This window comes from Hylobates moloch, unplaced genomic scaffold (assembly GCF_009828535.3).
Source record: "Hylobates moloch isolate HMO894 unplaced genomic scaffold, HMol_V3 SCAFFOLD_17, whole genome shotgun sequence".
In the NCBI taxonomy this organism is placed as follows: Eukaryota; Metazoa; Chordata; class Mammalia; order Primates; family Hylobatidae; genus Hylobates; species Hylobates moloch.
The window spans coordinates 53103932-53122938 of record NW_026652292.1 but is presented as its reverse complement, the minus strand read 5'-3'; the positions used below and the strand labels follow the sequence as shown (position 1 = coordinate 53122938).

At 42.6% G+C, this 19007-nt stretch overlaps 1 protein-coding gene and 1 pseudogene across 5 annotated transcripts in view; one reads left to right on the top strand and one right to left on the bottom strand.

The window, feature by feature from the left end:
- TBC1D1 (TBC1 domain family member 1) overlaps positions 1 to 19007 on the top strand; it is a 245798-nt gene that overhangs the window by 95162 nt on the left and 131629 nt on the right. The gene's annotated exons all lie outside the window — the stretch shown is intronic.
- Positions 9666 to 14205, bottom strand: LOC116457089 (proteasome activator complex subunit 2-like; annotated as a pseudogene).

The window sequence follows — 19007 nt, the reverse complement described above, 5'->3', positions numbered from 1 at the left end:
TTTTGGAGGAGACTAGAAGATGAGGTCTGAGTAAGTCAAGGGTAATTGTAGGTCATTGATGTGGTAGATTATGAAAAGGAATAGTGAGGAAATACTACTGGTAGTTTTCTAGCGTGTTTCAGAATGATTCAAGGTTGCTTTCCAACTGTTTGCCTTGTTTTCGAGACCACTGATTTTCAACCTTGGAGAAGGCACATCACTTTAAATAAATTACTCAGACCTTTTCTTTCATACCAGCACTGCCTAGGGCCCTCAAATACCTATCAGTAATTGTGGCTTAGGGTGGTGGTCATTCTAGTAGGATTTAGTAATGTAATTATGGTGTAACCGGAATGTCATCTTGAATATAATTCCATTTGTTCTTTTCTACCTGGGGAACTGACACTCAGAGCGATGAAGTAACTTGATTTGAACAAGGTCACACAGCTAGTTTATGGCAGAACTTAAAAAGTTCTTGGACACCTGTTTTTGATGTATGTAAACAAATCAGCAGAGTTAATATTGCTCTGCTGATTTGTTTGCACTTTCATCTTCAAAATGTTTTACTAAAATCAAAACTATGCACATCTATCAAACAATATATTATATTTCAGAATACTTTATTTATTTATTTATATTTTTGAGACGGAGTCTCGCTCTGTTGCCCAGGCTGGAGTGCAGTGGCACGATCTTGGCTCACTGCAACCTCTGCCTCCCGGGGTCAAGTGATTCTCCTGCCTCAGCTGGCAGAGTAGCTGGGACTACAGGCGCCTGCCACCAAACCTGGCTAATTTTTGTATTTTTACTAGAGATGGGGTTTCGCCATGTTGGCCAGGTTGGTCTTGAACTCCTGACCTCAAGTGATCTGCCTGCCTCGGCTTCCCAAAGTGCTGTGATTACAGGCATGAGCCACTGTGCCTGACCCAGAATACTTTATTTAACCCTTTGATGAGTGTATTCTTGCAAATTTCAGGTCAAGATGCCTGCAGGGAAATGCGCAAGGGGAGGAAGCCTGAGTAGTCCGGTTGGGGTGGGTGGGGATCCTTTGATATGTGAAGGGTGTCTCTGCAGCCTGGGAGGACCAACCAGTTGTGTTAACTGTGCAAGAAGACGCACAGCCTGAGTATTTGAAGAGAGTGGAAGTTGCCAATGTCTAGTGTGGCTGTTTAGCTCCCTAGCACTGGGCTGCAGTGACCCACCCATTCACTGAGTGCTCCTGTTTCCCGGAAGGCATCCTCTAGGAGATGGGGTAGGTGTGTGTAATGGATCTCTTCCCTCTAATATGAGAGATTGACTTTTCTCAGAAAAACATCACCTGCAAAGGGCATTTAATAGAAGGGACAATTATTTTAGCATGAATAACATAAGGGAAGAGATGATTATATTTTTGAGAACTTTATATGTGCCAGCCATTATGTTAGGAGTAGTCAAGTCTCATAATTAATTTAATTCTCAAAATAATTGTGGCAGTAGTGGTATCATTTCCTCCTTCCACTTTTTTTTTTTTTTTCAGGAAAGAAATACGAAGAAACTGAAGTTCAGAAAGGCTAGGTACCGTGTCCTAGCTATTAAGATTAAAGCTTGACTTGTTTGGCTCTAAATTCATATTTTATCTGTTGTACCTGCATTGTCTCTGTAACGGGGATTACAACGCATGTTCAGGATGTGAAACAAGGGCAGCAGAGCTTAGAAAAATATCTTGTTCCACTGAGAAACTGAACTTTTTTCCCCTTTCTTAGGTGAGAGACATAAAACATTCAACTAATCTGCTTTTAAAAATAGATATACCATATGGAAACCATACAAGAAGTGTAACATTTTTTTAAATCCCTGAATTTTGTGATGTTCTCAGTTAGGGAGAGAAGGAAACAGGAAATAAGAGAAAAATCACATAGAAGACTGAAGGTGAAGATTGGGAGGAGGTTAAGACAATTCAATGATAGACCGAAAGAGGTCAGCTTTGAGTGACCACGTGAGATTGCATTTTCTCGTTGACTTGAGTTGTGGATTTTAGAGTGTTTTCACTTATTCTCTGATATTCTTTTCAAAGTACCACAGAAGCATGTTTCATAGTTATTCAGCTTACCTGGAAAGTTCTCTTTAGGAGTCGATTCTGCATAGACTCTCCAGAGCATCACACTGTGGATGTTTTATCGGCCTATAGATAGAACCACGAGGCAGGCAGTAGCAGGCGTGGGGTGCAGGTACCAGTGTGCTCTGTGTTTGCTGTTTAACCTTGGCTAGGCGACAGTGGGAAAGATGATCAATGCCAGGCCCCCATCAGGTAGGCTTGTTTGGCATCAGGTGAGCTGATGTAAGTGCATGTCAAGCACTCTTCCGGATGAGCTTGTCTAGGAACAGCGGGGTGTAGCTACATGTTTCCAATATATTTTTTGACCTAGGGCAAGTTATACTTGCCTGGACCTCAGTCCTTGATCTATAAAATGAGAGCATTGTGTTAAATGATTGCTACAGTTGTATTCAATTCAGAATCTGTGTCTCTGTGACTGCAAGTCAAGCCAACTATCTTAGATTGTCTACCTTTGATAAGGAGGAAAGGGCCCCTGAAATCATTGGTCTCGGTCAGATCTCTCCACCGGTTACCAGTGGAGGGATGACCTTAAGTAAGTTATTTTTTTCTCTAGACATTAATATGTTCATCCATTAAAGGGGGGATAATAAACAGCTATCCTCCAAGCTATTGACGATTTATCCACATAACACACTTAGTACCTAGATTAAGCATTTAGTACACGTGAACCATCATCATCACTGAATTTAGCGGTGGAGAAAGACTTTTGTAGTTGCTTGGCTGTATTCCCTCTTTTTAAGGATGAAGAAACATGAAGCCCACTATAGGTGAGATGTCTCTCCCAAAGCCACAGCTAAGATCCAAACAGAGCTCTTTGCGTCACCTGGCACTCATTCAAATGGAAACCAAAAACAAAGTTTGAAGCACCCCAACTGACCGATGGACCGCCCCCTCCTCAGTCAAGGGCATTCCAAAGAAACCTGAAAAACTCATGGGAAAGAGGACATGCTTCATCATACCTTCCTCTCTCTGGAATTCAGGCACAACTGACCAGCGTAAACATTAAAACAGAGATCTTAAGACTGCCAAAACAGATCTCAAATTCCAGCCTAACTCTAGTCTAACATCACTTGACATAGCAGGCCCTGAAAGAAATTGAAGTATTTTACCACAGAATATATTTCTTTGGCATATTTTGAAATGGCCCTGGAAAGCTGTCTCTTGTGGGGAAAATCTACATTCTCTAAAGAATCCTCTTCCCTTTCCAGATCTTTTTCCTGAACCAGGATAGAATTAACTAAGAGTCTGGCACATTTTTTGTTAGGTTTGATGAGATCTCTGAAGCCTGCTACCTGGAGGCCTCATCTGCATGATAAAAACCTTGGTCTTTACCCAGGTTATGACCTTGTCTTAACCTACACACTTATTTCTATTGATTCCAGATCTTTAGATAATAACACTTTCAACTAATTGCCACTCAGAAAATCTTTGAATCCACCTATGACTTGGAACCTCCCCTCCACCTTCAAGTTGTCCCACCTTTCCAGACCAAACCAATGTACACCTTACATATATTGATTGATGTCTTATGTCTCCCTAAAATGTATAAAGCAAGCTACAGCCCCGACCACCTTGAGCACATGTTCTCAGGACCTCCTGGGGTTATGTCATGGGTCGTGGTCCTCACATCTGGCTCAGAATAAATCTCTTTAAATGTTTTATGGAGATTGATTCTTTTTGCTGATACTAATATTTAGATTCTTTCTGTTGTTCTAGCACATTCTGCATGAATTAAACATAAACCCTGGTCCCTAGTACAGAACAAGAGCAAATTGCTTTCTTTGGGCCACAAGTAAGTTAGATCAGTTAAGGGGAAAATGGAGAGAGGATGACATTGCCTTCTGCCACCAGCAGCCTGTGTGACCTTGCCGAAGGTCACAACTCTGTGCCCTTAGTTCCCCTTCCCTGAAATAGGCGTAGGGAGGGACTCTGACGGTTTCTGGTCTTTTTCATCTCTCAAAGTGCAGTGAAGAATTTCTTCATGGCTAAGGCTGTTAGACTCCAGAAAATAGTTTGCCAACCAAAGACATAGAGTTTCCAATTTTGGAATACTTTAAAAATAGGAAGGAAGTTTATTTGTTTAGCAGAATTTATAGTTGTAGGACTGCCCAAGGCAGAGAATTAGCCAAATGGTATTTTGCGGAAGTTCTTTTTAAAGGGTGGGCCCAAAGGAAACCAGTCATTAGGTGGAAATAAACTGTCAGATTTTTGAGACGTTATTTGCTTAGAGACATTTACACTGGTCTATTGTGACAGTCTCTATTGTGTTAGGCTTTTAAAAGAAATATGTAAGTTTCCAAGTTTAAAATGTTAGAGCAAGCATCCAATCCATGGCCTATGGGCTGCATACAGGCCAGGATGGTTTTGAATGTGGCCCAAAAAAGATTCATCAACTTTCTTAAAACATTGAGATTTTTTTTAAGCTAATCAACTATCATTAGTGTTAATGTATTTTATGTGTGGGCCAAGACAATTCTTCCAATGTGGCCCAGGGAAGCCAAAAGATTGGATACCCCTGTATTAGAACTTGTAAAATTTGACTTCAGAAACACAACCAAAAGCCCGCTTATGAGTAAGGAGTTTGTGGCCCCTTGTGTACTGATTATTAATCAATTAATTGTATAATAAGCATGAAATATTGCTAGTACATCTAAGGTCAAATCCTTCTTATGGTTCCAGAAAAAGCTGTATTCCTGAATTTCCAGGTGAAGGGAAGGGATTCTCCTTCCATTTCCAGAAATATGTGAATGTAATACATAGGGATTTTTATTACACTAGTGTTTCAGTAAAAGCAGACCTTCAAGTCTGTGCCATCCAGTTTTGGTGTAACTGAAAGAACATCGTACCAAAGTTTGATTTTTGTCAATTCTCTAGTGTGTTAATCAGCTGAGAATGTGGTCTCTGGATATTTTTCCCCAAGGAAAGAGCTTGATGTACTAGACCACCAGACCATACAACTCTGTTTGTTTTGCATTAACTACACTATTTTGGGGAGTAGTGTGGTGTTTCCAGACGTTCTTGGTCAAGAAATCTGGCCGCTTCAAGCTCAGTGTTGGTCACAATCTATTTCTTTTGCCTCTACTCTGTGGCAGGCACTTGAGACACAACTGCCAAGATGAGAGAGACCCAGCTGCTGACCTGGGGTGGGGGTGGGTGGGGGGAAGGCGGTGAAGGCAGTCACAGAGTCAGCCTGCCAGAAAGCAGGTGGGGAACTGTAAACCTCTGAGTAGCCCCTTGGTATACAGAGGTAATAATTTCCCAAATGTAGTAAATCCCACTTTACAACCTCATGGTTAATTTTGATCAGGGATAAGTAGAACTGACTGTACACTGTTAACTTAGATATTGTCCTTCTCAAAAACATCGTTTTTATTCTGGGTGCCAGAGATTTGGCTTGGGTGTGGGTGTTAAGAACAGTCCACAGTGTCCTGGAGTACCTCTCCACTGATCTGGAGGCTCTTTAAACCACTCTAACAAGTTTTTGTGCTAATCCTGACTGAATAGATGGAGCCAGTGGAGCCCACAGCTGGCCTGTCACTATGGGGCAGAGGGTGACTCTACCCTTAAGCCCTGCATGAAGACCCCAGGGTGGGCACCACAGCCCTTTACAATCACTTAGCACCTGCTGCTGAACATGAGCGTGCAGACCTGGTAAGGCTTGTGAGTTTCAGAGAATTCCTGCAAGTCCCTGGAAATATGGGCACTGGTGGCTCTTCTCTCTTTTTTTTTTTTAAATTTAGTGGGCTTAGAGGTTTTAGCCTAATAAGGAAATTTTACACTGGACGATTTTATCCCAATTAAAAGCAAATCATGGGGACCCAGTGTGGCCTAAAAAACCAGTCCTTACTGGGGAGGTCTAGTTGTGGCCAGATGCCAGCCATTCCAGCCTCCCGTGGCTGCATTTCATCCCGAAAGTGAATTAAGTTGAGTGAGTGATTCAAAGGTCCCATCCAGCGGGTGACAAAGAATATTCCAGGTGGAAGAAACTGCATGAGCAAAGGCATGGAGGTGGAAACCCAAATGAACAGAGGCTTAGGAGATGTGTTTGAAACATGTTTGGTGCAAATGGAACTTACAGAGAAGCCAGGTGAAATAAGGCAGGAAGAGTTGAGTGGAGCCCCATTGGTGGGAGACCCTGAGGGTAAGCAGGACTGTGTTTGTTCTGGTAGATGTTGCAGAGGAGCCCTAGAAGGTTTGTAAGCAGGAGGCTGACCCCATCAGACCTGTGTTTCCAGAAGATCAGGCTGTGCTGGATAGCAGGATGGATGTAGGGAGATGCCAGAGGCGGCAGAGGAGAGGTCTTGCTGGGGTCTGGCTGAAGCAAGTGTAGGCCTGGACCAGTGCTTGAGGTTTTGTGCTCATGGTGAGAGAATATACACCCAAAGAGCTGAGGGAAAGAGGGAGTAAGGAGAAAGAAGAGCAGAAGCCACTTTCCAGGTTTTGAGCCCAGTTACCTAGAAGGCATTTGGGAAACAAGGAAGTAGGAAGAAAGGCCTATTTTAAGGAAAAGAGAATGAGCTTGATGTGGATATTTTAAGGTCAAGGACTAGAAGTCTGGTGATTTTTTTTTTTTTTTTTTTTTTTTTGAGACGGAGTCTCGCTCTGTCGCCCAGGCTGGAGTGCAGTGGCGCGATCTCGGCTCACTGCAAGCCCCGCCTCCCGGGTTCATGCCATTCTCCTGCCTCAGCCTCGCAAGTAGCTGGGACCACAGGCGCCCGCCACCACGCCCGGCTAGTTTTTTGTATTTTTAGTAGAGACAGGGTTTCACCGTGTTAGCCAGGATGGTCTTGATCTCCTGACCTCATGATCTGCCCGCCTCAGCCTCCCAAAGTGCTGGGATTACAGGCGTGAGCCACCACGCCTGTCCAATTCTTTTTTTTTTTTTTCTTTTTTTGGAGACAGAGTCTCACTCTGTCCCCCAGGCTGGAGTGCAGTGGTGCGATCTCAGCTCACTGCAACCTCCACCTCCTGGGTTCAAGTGATTCTCCTGCCTCAGCCTCCTGAGTAGCTGGGATTACAGGCGTGCGCCACCATGCCCAGCTAATTTTGTATTTTTATTAGAGACGGGGTTTCACCATGTTAGCCAGGCCGGTCTCGAACTCCTGACGTCAGGTGATCTGCCTGCCTCGGCCTCCCAAAATGCTGGGATTACAGGCATGAGCCACTGCGCCCGGCCTGGTGATTCTTTAAGTAGGTGATTGGAAAAGTTAGCGAAGTTTAGGAAAGAATTCAGAGCTGGAAATGTAGAGAAAGAAATCATCTTTCTTAGTTTTTGGGAAGTAGATGCCATCCTGAGAGAGAGAGAGAGACAGAGAGAGAATCAGAACACTATAAAGAATCTGCTTCAAGATGTCTGTGAAATGAAAGATTTTACTAAATACATTCTAAAGGAGAGAATTACATTAGTAAGATTTCATTAGCCTGCACCTCCCCTTAAGGCTGATCTTTATTTTATTTTTTTCCTCTTGTAACTGTAAATCAAGATGAAGCCTTGCTTTTGAAAATGGCATTAGGATTCAGAGACTACAATTCCCACTTGGTGGACGGAGTTCTTGGTCCTGTATTGTGGTGAGTGGATCAAAGTTCAGTTCCAGCAAGTCACTGAAGCCCCTCAACATACAGTAGTGCTCCCTTGGCATGGGACAAACAACAAAACTTTTTTTTTTTTTTTTTTTTTTTGAGATGCAGTCTTGCTCTGTTGCCCAGGCTGGAATGCAGTGGCGCAATCTCAGCTCACCGCAACCTCCGCCTCCTGGGTTCAAGCAATTCTCCTGCCTCAGCCTCCCAAGTAGCTGGGATTACAGGCGCCCACCACCACACCCGGCTAATTTTTGTACTTTTAGTAGAGACGGGGTTTCACCATGTTGGCCAGGCTGGTCTCGAACTCCTGACCTCAAGTGATCCACCCACCTTGACCTCCCAAAGTGCTGGCATTAAGGGTGTGACCCACCGTGCCTGGCCACAACAAAGTTTTGAGCACATTCCCAGCATCAGCTCTTGGCTGGCGAAGCCAGTCTTTATCTCCTGTCAGCCTTGGTTTTGGTGTTGGTTCTCCAGAAATTCCCTGATTGTAAAATATCTGATCTCGTGAAAATGAAGTCAGCACTTCCCAGAAGTTGAGAGGCCTGAAGGGGGAGTAAAAACCACTTTCAAATCCTGCCTGGAGGGAACCTGCTCAGGAGGCCCTGGAAGGTGGAGGCAGGCTCTCATCGCCTGTCTTTATTAAATAAAGCCCTAAAGCCCTAGACTGTGGTGCTCGAACCTTTTTAAGGGATGCCTGACTCCTCAAGAAGTCTGTATCATTTGAATGAGCTCTAGTTGAAAGAAAGGTTTTTATAATATATTCGAAGTGGAAATCTTTCTTACTTTGTTTTTTTTGTTTGTTTTTTGAGAAGAGGTCTTGCTCTGTCACCCGGATGAAGTGCAGTGGCACAGTCTTGGCTCACTGCAGCCTTGAACTCCCAGGCTCAAATGATTCCCCTGCCTCAGCCTCCTAAATAGCTGAGACTATAGGTGTGCACCACTGTGTTGCCCAGGCTGGTCTTGAACTCCTGGGTTCAAGCACCCACCTGCCTTGTCCTCCCAAAGTGCTGAGATTACAGACGTGAACCACCACGTCCAGCCTCTTTCTTTCCCATTTATGAGAAGAGTGGAGCTAATACCTCTTCCCTGCGACAGATTTCTAAAGGCCGCTGCCATGTCTCCCCTTCCCAAGCCAAAGGCATTTTTATCTCCTTCCCCCAGCCTCTGTTCATGCGTTTTATGACCCTTGTTGCTGCTGCTTTTAAAGTGTCCTAAAACCAAAAATGAAACTTGCTGTGTGACCTGATCAGCAAGAAGGAGGGTGAGGCTGTGACCCCTCTCAGTGTGAGGATGACATTTCTCCTAATGCGCTAGGCTTTTTGTTCCTTTTCATTCTTTTGTTCTCCAGGCCATTCTGCTGGCTTATCTTGGGCTCACAGTCAATTACAATCCTTAAATCTTTTTCACATGAACTTTTGGCAAGCTGGGTCTAACTCCATGGGTGATTAGAGCTGAGGGCTTCTTTTTTGTTTTTTTGCAACTTACCTATAATACTTAACCTGTATCACCATGTTCTTGATGTTGGCATTTTTTTGATTTTGTTTTGTGGGCATTTTTTTATTTTTATATTTTCATCCTATTAGCCAGTTTGTAGAATAGTAGAATTTGGAACTAGAAGTGATTTTAAGAGTACTGCAGTTCGTTCCCTTCAATACTGACACAACAGCCCTTGGGAAACTGACCTGGAGCGATGGGTGCTAAAAGGAGATGAGATTTTCTTCCTCATATGCTAGGAGCCTGGACAGATAAAGGTGTAAAGAGAAATGTTAGCAGAGGGTTAGGCACTGGCTACGAATTAAGACTTGGAAACTTCGTTGTCTGTGCAACTTCATACTGTTTCATTCTTGTCCTGTACAGTATTTCTTTGATTTCCTTCATCTGTAAAAGCAGAAAGAAAATATTTGCCACTCAGTTCTGCTTTTTAGGTATCAAATGCTAGGATACAGCCTGAGGTTTCTTTCCCTGTCCCCTCACAAAATATAGATCATTTCTTTTCCTTCCAGCCCTGGGCTCAGTACACAGATGGTTTCTCTTCACCCTTTGACTTGTGGTTTTCTCCAGGTTGGTGCTGATGATATGATAAAGCTCAGCATGGAAGGCCTTCAGGTCCAGTACCCTGGCCTTGATCTCCCCATAGGCCGTCTTATCTCACTTTTGCACCAACGCCTGGTAATCCATTACATGGGTCTTCTTGGAGGCCTTGGCCACAGCATCCCCATGTTCTGAGAAGTATTTGGAAATGGTTGTCTGGAAGGCTTCCACTTTGGTCTTAACTGCATTCACCCTCTCCAGCACCTTCTCCTGGATTGCTACCCCAAATCATTTGCATCCTCAGTATTGGGGATCAGGTGCTGGATCCATGTGATCACCAGAATGCATTTCTCTTTGAGAATCCAGACTTCTGGCTTAACCATGGCAAGCAGCGACAGGACCTTCTCATTCCCAGGGAGAAATCCACACTCAAGGACTTCTTTCTTCTCCTGCCTCTCTGTTTCCACCTCATCCTTGGGTGGGGGTTCTGGGATGGGGATGTCCAGTGGGGCCCGGAGGGAGGTCAGGCAGCTACAACGAGGGAATCCTTTTGGAAGGCCTGATGGGGGTATATGATTTTCTGTGGCAAGAATCTGTAGAGGAATTCCTTGGCTTCTTGGGAAAGCTGTTGCCTGAAGACATGTACCTGGGTGCGGGCCTCCCTGCTCAGGCACCCACAACAAGGCTCGGCCGTGCAGCTTCAGTTGCTGGATCTCTGGTCTTCTGGCCAGTCGCCCAGGCTTTCACATTCACAGCCTGAGTGTTGTAAACATATATTGAAGTTATCTAACATTTATAACTCCGAGAATGCCAAGGAGCAATGAATAGTATTGTTATTGTTACCCTAGGTATTGTGTGCAGTCTAAAATATATAAAGTGGAAAATGGATTAGACTGCTTTTAACTCACATCCTTTATTGGCAAAAGTTCTGATTTGCCTGTTGATCAAAGTTAAAGAAAAGGAATGGTTACTTGGTGAGTGTAGTTGATTTCAAGAACTGAAATGGTGTGAGAGGAAAACCTGTTTCTACCACTGATCAGAATGAAGATCTGGGTTCTTGAACACACGTGATAAGTTTTACTCAAGAATGCAGTTAGTGCTGTAAGGCTAGTCTGGCATATTTTAAAATTGTAAATAATTGATAGTTATAACACATGCTCAGAGCCCTTTCCTGTGATTCAGCCTGGCACTCATGAATTAGTGTAATTTTCTATTCATTTGGAAATGACCATGGACCTCAAAGATGATGACAGGGCTGTGGCTGGGCTGCACTGTACATTTGGGTAAGTTGCGGGCTGCACAAAGGCACCCAGCCAGTGGCACAAGCAAGGACTGAGATCCAATCCACACTTGGCTTACCAAAGTCCGCCACCCATGGGTTTTTGTCCGTGAGGGGGAGAACAGGGGTTTGGCTTTTTAAGATTTGGACAAAGGCACTGTATATTTGAGGCGTAGCCTATACTATGAATTACTTTGTTTTTAAAAAATTAATTTTAGTGCTGTCAAGGTGATTCCATACTGTGTCCACATATGTAATAATTTGAATCACATTTATTTTACTGCAATTCCTGAGAAGGAACAAGAGTATTTATCTGGTTAACGTGCTAATGGTTTATCTAAACTCAAGCTTGAACCATCAGCTTCACGAAACAGACCAGTGCTTAGTATTATCACAATTTTAATTTAAGCTACAAATCATCTTCTTAGATAATTATCTGTGCAGATGCAGGGGCAGTCTTTTGAATATTGCTTTTAGACTGCCATCTAAAGTTTTTGGTTTCTGGGGTTTATTTGGAAGTTTGTTTTTGTACTGTAATGTGCTTCCTGACTTAAAGGCTTTTGTGTGTTATGTTGTGAAGCATTTGGGGGCACTTAGAACTGTATGCCATTTCACTTGTACATTAAAAGAGTTTATCCTAAGATGAAGATTTTTTTCTTCTTTCCAAGTGATTTTGCCCCTAGAAATTTTTACGTAGTAGCAGTAGATGGTAACCTTGAAAAGACTAAAGAAAAATGTACTTTTAAAAAAATTAAAAATAACCTTTTTTATGATTACAAAAATACATATATATGAAAAATAACATACTGATAAGCCCAAATACATATTCCTACCACCCAGAGACCACCACACGTAGTCCATTCCAGATCTGTTTTATTAATAAGCACTATTTAAAATTCTGTCTCTTTTGCTGGAAATAAGTAGAAGAAATAACAGCTGTTCATATACATTTACTTTTTTTTTTTTTTAAAGAGAATTTTTTGCCAGAATGCCAGAGTAGACTGAGGGTGGATAGGTGAGGGGATTATTCTCTGAGCTACAGCACACCCTGGTTTCACTGTCTGCACAGTTTCCACTTTTTGTTCAGGGATGAGATGTTCTTGAGAAGAGAAAACCCATATGAATAAATATTGAGTTGTAATCTGTATTCAGATTTCTGAATTTTTTTTTGGTCACAGTGGTTCTGCCATCTAGCCACTGAGCCCTCCCACCCTTTCCCCATCCTCAGTCCTCGTCTGTCACATTCAGTTACCACTTCTTGCCACCTTTACCTTCTAGATAGTTCTTGACTTCATCCTCTCCTCTCCATTTGTATTGCCACTGCCCTAGGTGAGACGGTCACTTCTCTCTCCTCAGTTGCTTGTCTCTTCCTTCATCAGTGATGTATTCACTCTTGTTTCTCCATTGGCGGTGATAATATCAAGTTGACAGTTGAAAATGCTTTTCCATCTGTTTCTGTATTGGACTGAGTTGTCGTGTTCCAAGGACTAGCTAGGCAATAAATCACATCAGACTAAAATTGAGTACTTGTAACATTTGAAAAGATTGTAATGTGCTGTTATTGATGAAGAATTTATACTGTATAGAAATTCCGTTATTCTAACTAATGGACACTTGAGTTTTGTCCCATTAGAATTTGCTCTTCATGTTGACTTTAATTTCTTCGATGACTATAGCGTTTGGCGAGGCTTTCTCATTTTCAGGTGGATTTGTTTGCACTGGATGGTGGGGCTGGCTTTATTGCATTATTCATATATGCAATACATGTGCACCATGGTCCCAAGACATGACCCGTGGTGGTGGTGATTGTATTTTTGAGATGTAGCTGATACCTCCCATCCCCTGGACTTCCTGTAGTTCACATCTTTATTTTCACTAACCAGTAACTGAAAATCTAATATTTTCTTCGATTTTGAATGTAGTCAGCAAACCCAGTAGCATTACGATGGAGTATCCCTTATCTGAAATGCTTAGGACCAGCAAGTGTTGTAGATTTTGGACTTTGGAATATTCGCATTGTACTCACCAGTTGAGCATCCCAAATCTGAAAATCCAAAATGCTCCAGTGAGCATTTCCTTTGAGTGTCATGTCGGTGCCCAAAAGTTTCCAATTTTGGAGCATTTAGATTTTGGATTTTTGGACTAGGGATACTCAGCCTGTAGCAGTTCCTGTGACTATAACATCAATAAAATCATAGTACCATGATCTGTTTCTACTCTGAACACTTCTGACATCAGATGTGTCAGAGTTTTCCCCACACCAACAACCAGTTCTCTGATTCTTTGGTCACCAACTGGGTCTCCAGTGATCAGTTAAATTCTGACACTACCAACCTGAAGTTAGCACAGACCCCACAAGTTAAGGGCTCAGTCTCACAAGACTGCCCCAAGACACCCACTGACCTGCTATAAATCAAGTTCCCACCACCTCCTCCTCAGGGTCAGTCATTTGCTAGAATGGCCCACAGAACTTAGAGCACTCTTTACTTACATTTACTGGTTTATTATAAAGAATACCACTCAAGGCCGGGTGCGGTGGCTCACGCCTGTAATCCCAGCACTTTGGGAGGCCGAGGCGGGCAGATCACGAGGTCAGGAGATAGAGACCATCTTGGCTAACACGGTGAAACCCCGTCTCTACTAAAAATACAAAAAGTTAGCTGGGCGTGGTGGCGGGCACCTGTGGTCCCAGCTACTCGGGAGGCTGAGGCAGGAGAATGGCGTGAACTTGGGAGGCGGAGCTTCCAGTGAGCCGAGATCGCGCCGCTGCACTCCAGCCTGGGCGACAGATGGAGACTCCATCTCAAAAAAAAAATAAATAAATAAAGAATACCACTCAAGAACAGCCAAATGGAAGAGATGCATAAGGCAAGGTCTGGGAGGGGTTTTGGGGTGTTTAGAGCTTCCATGCCCTCTTTGGGCCTGCCACCTAGCAACACCTTGATAAGTTCATCAACCCAGGAGCTCCCTGAATCCCACCATTTAAGGGTTTTTATGAAGTTTCCAATATGTGAGCATAATGGATTAAATCACTGGCCATTGGTAACTAATTCACCTTTCTCTCCTCCCAGGAGATACAGGTTGGAGAGTAGGGTGAAAATCCCAACCCTGTAATCACAAAGTTGGTCCCTCTGGCAACCACTGCCAATTCTAAAGCTATCTAGGGCCCAAAAAAGACTCACCTCATCAGCATAAACTCAGGTACAGTTGATAGGGGCTTATTATGAGTAACAAGAGGCATTCCTAATATTACCCAGTTCCCTCAGGACATGCCAAGGGTTTTAGGTGCTCTTGTGTCAAGACCAAATAGTTCTTATTATATCATGATATCACGTCAGTTATTTCCATATGCCGTACAGTTTTATACATCTCTCAAATACTGTATGTACTCATCATTACTTTGAGTTACAGTAGGTTATTGACTTGCTGCTTGATCTTGTTAAATATGGCAATAAGCACTTAGTACTGTATCATAATTATTTGGATAATTCCCTTTCAGCATAATTGAATCTTTTGCCATCCCTTGTGTTCTAATTTATGCATTTGAGAACTTTATTCTGCAGGGTCCATAGGCTTCACCAGGCTGTGAGAGGGGTCTGTGGCACAAAAAGTTTAAGAATCTCTGCTTCTTAAGCACCCTGGGGTGTGCTTGAGAGAGAGCATGCCTGCATTCGTTCAGGATTGGTAGGAATGTGGGATATGTAATTGAGATGCTGTCTCTCACCTAAGACTAATCCCATATAGTCAGCAGCACACAATTTAACAAAACTTCAGTCGCTCTTGTGGGCATTGTAATATATACCCACCATAAAAAAGAAAGGGTTACACTACATTCTCTGTAGGCTTTGAAAGAATATACTAAGCAGTTCCCATCCAAAAATATTTAAAATAAAAATAGCCAGACACAAAGTCTTCAGCTATCTAGAAAAATCTTATAATACAAAAGGAATTGCTGCCCGTGTTTCTGGTTTACTATTTTTACAGCATCTGTTTCTTCTGCAAATATTTGTTGTATGCCCACTATGCTCAGGCATTGTGTTGGAGATTTACAGATCTATGGCAGTTTTCTCTTCTAAGACCTATTTGAAATGTGTCTTTCTCATTAGTTAAAAACTTTGAAGTCATTAGATCATTTTGCATTGCAATCATGTATACATTGAGCAGACTTATTGAATACTTGCAGTATGCCAGACAGAGTACTAGGCACTTTGTCCTACATAAGTAGCACAATAGACAGTAATCCTACTCTCTGGGAGCTGACCTTTATTTAGGCGTTTTGTGCTCTGAGGCTTAGAGGGCTGCCTTGACATGCCATAAAAACTGCTTGATGCTCTTAAAAATTATGGGTGGCCATTATTTTAGATTGAGCTTCTGTACTGGGCGCCAGCCGAACATACCAAACCAAAATGGAGTCACTCATGCTAAAGGTGTTGTAATCAAACTGAAATGTGAAGAAAGCAGATGGATCCCAGAACAGACCAGTTTTTCCTGAAAACAGGAGATTCTAGTCTACCTGAATCAGCGTAGCAAGGAAGTCCCTTCTGCTTCATTTAGGCCTTACAGAAAAGTAGCCTGAAGTAACCTGATGTTAACCAGTCAGCTTTCTTCTATTCTGTTTCTTTGTTTCCATCTTACAATACCTACTGTTCTGCCATTGCCTGGTGGGAGCTTTCGTTGGATTTGGTAGAATGGAGTCTGCACTGATGTATGAATGGTGAATAAAATACAATTAGATCTATAACTAAATTTGTTGTAATTGTGTCTTTTGATACCACTCACAGACCTCGTGTATTTTGTAAGGTAGTGGTTTTCACATTCTGTTCCTGTGGGTGTTTATGATGTCTAGGGCTGGCAGAAGGAAGGAGGCGGACATGTTCTGTTTCCTCAGCCCCGTTTTAATCAGAACATTCATACTCATATATTTGAGATTGCCGGAAAGTTGAGGGTGGGGTGAGATGGAGAGTTTTGTGGCCTACAGGGTGTTTGGAAATTTGGTCAAAGGTTCGAACATGACTGGCATTATCTATTGCCTGCTGATATTATAGAAATTATTTTTGTCATTTATTATTCGTTCTGTACTGAAAGGTAGATGGAAGCTTGTTGCCTCTAGCTACTGATATTTTAATAAAGTTGGCAGTCAGATGTGGTGGCTCACACCTATAATCTCTGCACTTTGGGAGGCTGAGGTGGGAAGATCCCTTGAGCCCAGGTGTTTAAGACCAGCTTGGGCAATATGGTGAAAACCCATCTCTACAAAAAAACAAAAAAGCTAGCCAGGCATGGTGGCATGCACCTGCAGTTCCAGCTACTTGGGAGGCTGAAATGGGATAATCGCTCAAGCCTGAGAGGTTGAGGCTGTGGTGAGCTATGGTTGTGCCCATTATACTCCAGCCTCGGCAACAGAGCAAGACCCTGTCTCAAAAAAAAAAAAAAAAAAAAAAAGAGTTGGCCTTTTCTTCCCTTACAAACATCAAGGTAACAGCTAGCATTTATTGGGAGCTATTATAGGCTAGGTTCTATGCTAAACTTTCACATCTAATTTTGTCCTCAAAATGACCCTCCAAGGTAGCTGGTAATGTCTCATTTTAATAGAAGAGAAGTCGAGGTTCCTAGAGCTCAGGTGGCTTGCCCAAAGCAGTGCTTGCTGCTTGTTTCAGCACTCCAAGCTACAGAGTTCCCCATAGGTTCTGTCAGCATCACACATTGATGGCTTCAGCTGCCTAGCAGTTAGGGCTGACTTTCTCCTGATAGTTGTGACCAGCAGCAAGAGTTCATCTCTACCCTTTTAAAGGTTATTCTGTTTTAGTTACTGCTCCAGATCCCTGGCTGCCTCCGGATGGAATGTTTATGGTCTAGTAAGCAGTACTGGGCTCACTCTCGTATTTTTGTACTTTCCTCCCTCCCTCAACCTGCACACACTAAACAATTTTTTTACACTGAAATGCAATTAGCAGTCCTGGCAGTTTATGCAAAGGTTGGGATACTCGTCACACATTTACCAAAATGCTTTATTATTGAGCAGAGTGCCTGATGGATCCTGAATATGCCTTTTTTTTTTTTTAAAAAAAAGAAATCTTGTACTTTCTTTTTGTACAGTGTTTGCAGTTAATGAAATCTATGCCTTAATTACCTATCAGAAAGGAATGAGATGGTTCTAATATGGATTCTAATGAAATATGCCCTTGATGATAAAAGTTAGTTGCCGAACACTATGATCCCACTTAAAAAAATTGGTAAAATAAGTTACCATTAAGCGTACACAAAACTACACAACAGAAAAGCCAGATTGTTAACTGTAGATGTTTCCAGGGATTATGGGCAACTTTATGTTTTCCTATTTTTTCTTTTATGTGGATGGGTATTGAACTAATTTTTAGAAACTGAAGATAATTAAAGAGTGCATTCTGCAGCTATGTTCAAAAGGGATAGATTATTAAGCGGTAAAACATGAATATTTGTTTTCCTTGGTTCTTGAGGTTGGCCCTTTTATGCCAAGGCAGGATGCCTCAGCAGCAACTTAACGAGCCCAGAAGAAGGGTCTGACCTGGCTCCCTGGCGGGGTGGGGAGGGAGAGAGCAAAGTGTTCTTCTCCTTCCATCTCCCCCGCCTTTCTGTTCAGCAGTAACTGTCTTGCAACTTCTTGGTTATTAAATGATTGACCTTTCTGTTGAGCCTAACAACACCTCTGCTGGTGCTGGTTTGGATTGGAGGCCCCAGGATTCGGAAAAAGGGTGTGTAAGAGGAGGGCGCTCCGAAGATATAAATGTATACTTTATTTTCCTCCTAAAGCAAGAGGATAGGGAAGGGAAGAATGCAAGAGCAAAGCTCACATTTTTCAGTAGTTGCTGCATTCTGATATGTTGATCTCATTTGTTGTGGTTTAAATACACAGAGTGAGATTGTAAGGTGCTGGCTGGCTGGGGCTAGTTCTACCTGAATCTTGGGTTTTGCACATTATGTGAGAATTAAGGTTATGATTTGATTTGAAAGACTAGGCTGTTTGCAGCTTCAGTAGCGAGTGTTCAGCGATGTTTTGCTTCCCTGGTGTTTATGTCTGGGTGTGCTTGTGATCCCCTAGCCTGGCTTCTGAGACAGCAGTGCAGCCTCCTGGGGGATATCTCTGTTTCTTGTGGCTTCTGGCCTGAACCCCATACGGGGAACTTTTCTTTCCTCCTTAGTTCTTCCGAGGGAGGAAAGCCTTATCTTTCACCTTAGAAATGAAGTCCTGCCCTCAGAGATCTGGCTAAAACCCAAAAAATTCCTTTGCTGTGTTTTTCATTGAGGCGGATTCTGTTTATAGGTAAGCAAAGCTGGATGTGAACCCCAGAGAGTGGGCAAGGCCATGTGACTTTTCAGCGGCCCCAGTCACTGGGGAGCAACTCCCGTCCCACTGCTGCCATGCCGGGGGACTGACATGGAGAAGACATGATGCCATGGTAGAAAACCACATTTCCAGAGAAGCACAATCACCTCTGAGTGTACACATTAGACCTGTTGTGTAGATATTTTGCAAATTACCCGTGATTTTGGTCCTATTTCTTTGTCCACTTGTATGTGATTACAGCCCTTTCTCATTTTACATAGCAGGGAGCAGAGAGGGCATGGGAATAAGGTGCAAGCATTCAAACATGAATGGCAGTTTGGCTGTGGTTGTTAAAAATTTTTGATATGAGCTAAAATTTTATTAAATCTCCTTTTTTATGGAGAAAAAAGTAGAATCAGTTTGGAATCCCAGGAGGCTTTGGTGACTTTTTTTTTTTTTAATGTATTCATTTCATTAGAGAATTAGGTAAACCTTACATTACACAGCCAAGGCCAAAATAATTTTGCACAGTTAAAGTGTGTTCAAGAAGCCAGTCACCATTTAACTGGATTAGACTTCAACAAGGAAATAATAACCTCCAAATAACCTTCATTTAGGAACATGACATTCCTCCAATATGTGGAAAGACAGTAGATGCATTTTCTTCTCTCTGCCACAGAGGAAGAAATTTTCCCTCTTGAGGGACCAACACTTTTTTTTTTTTTGAGACGGAGTCTTGC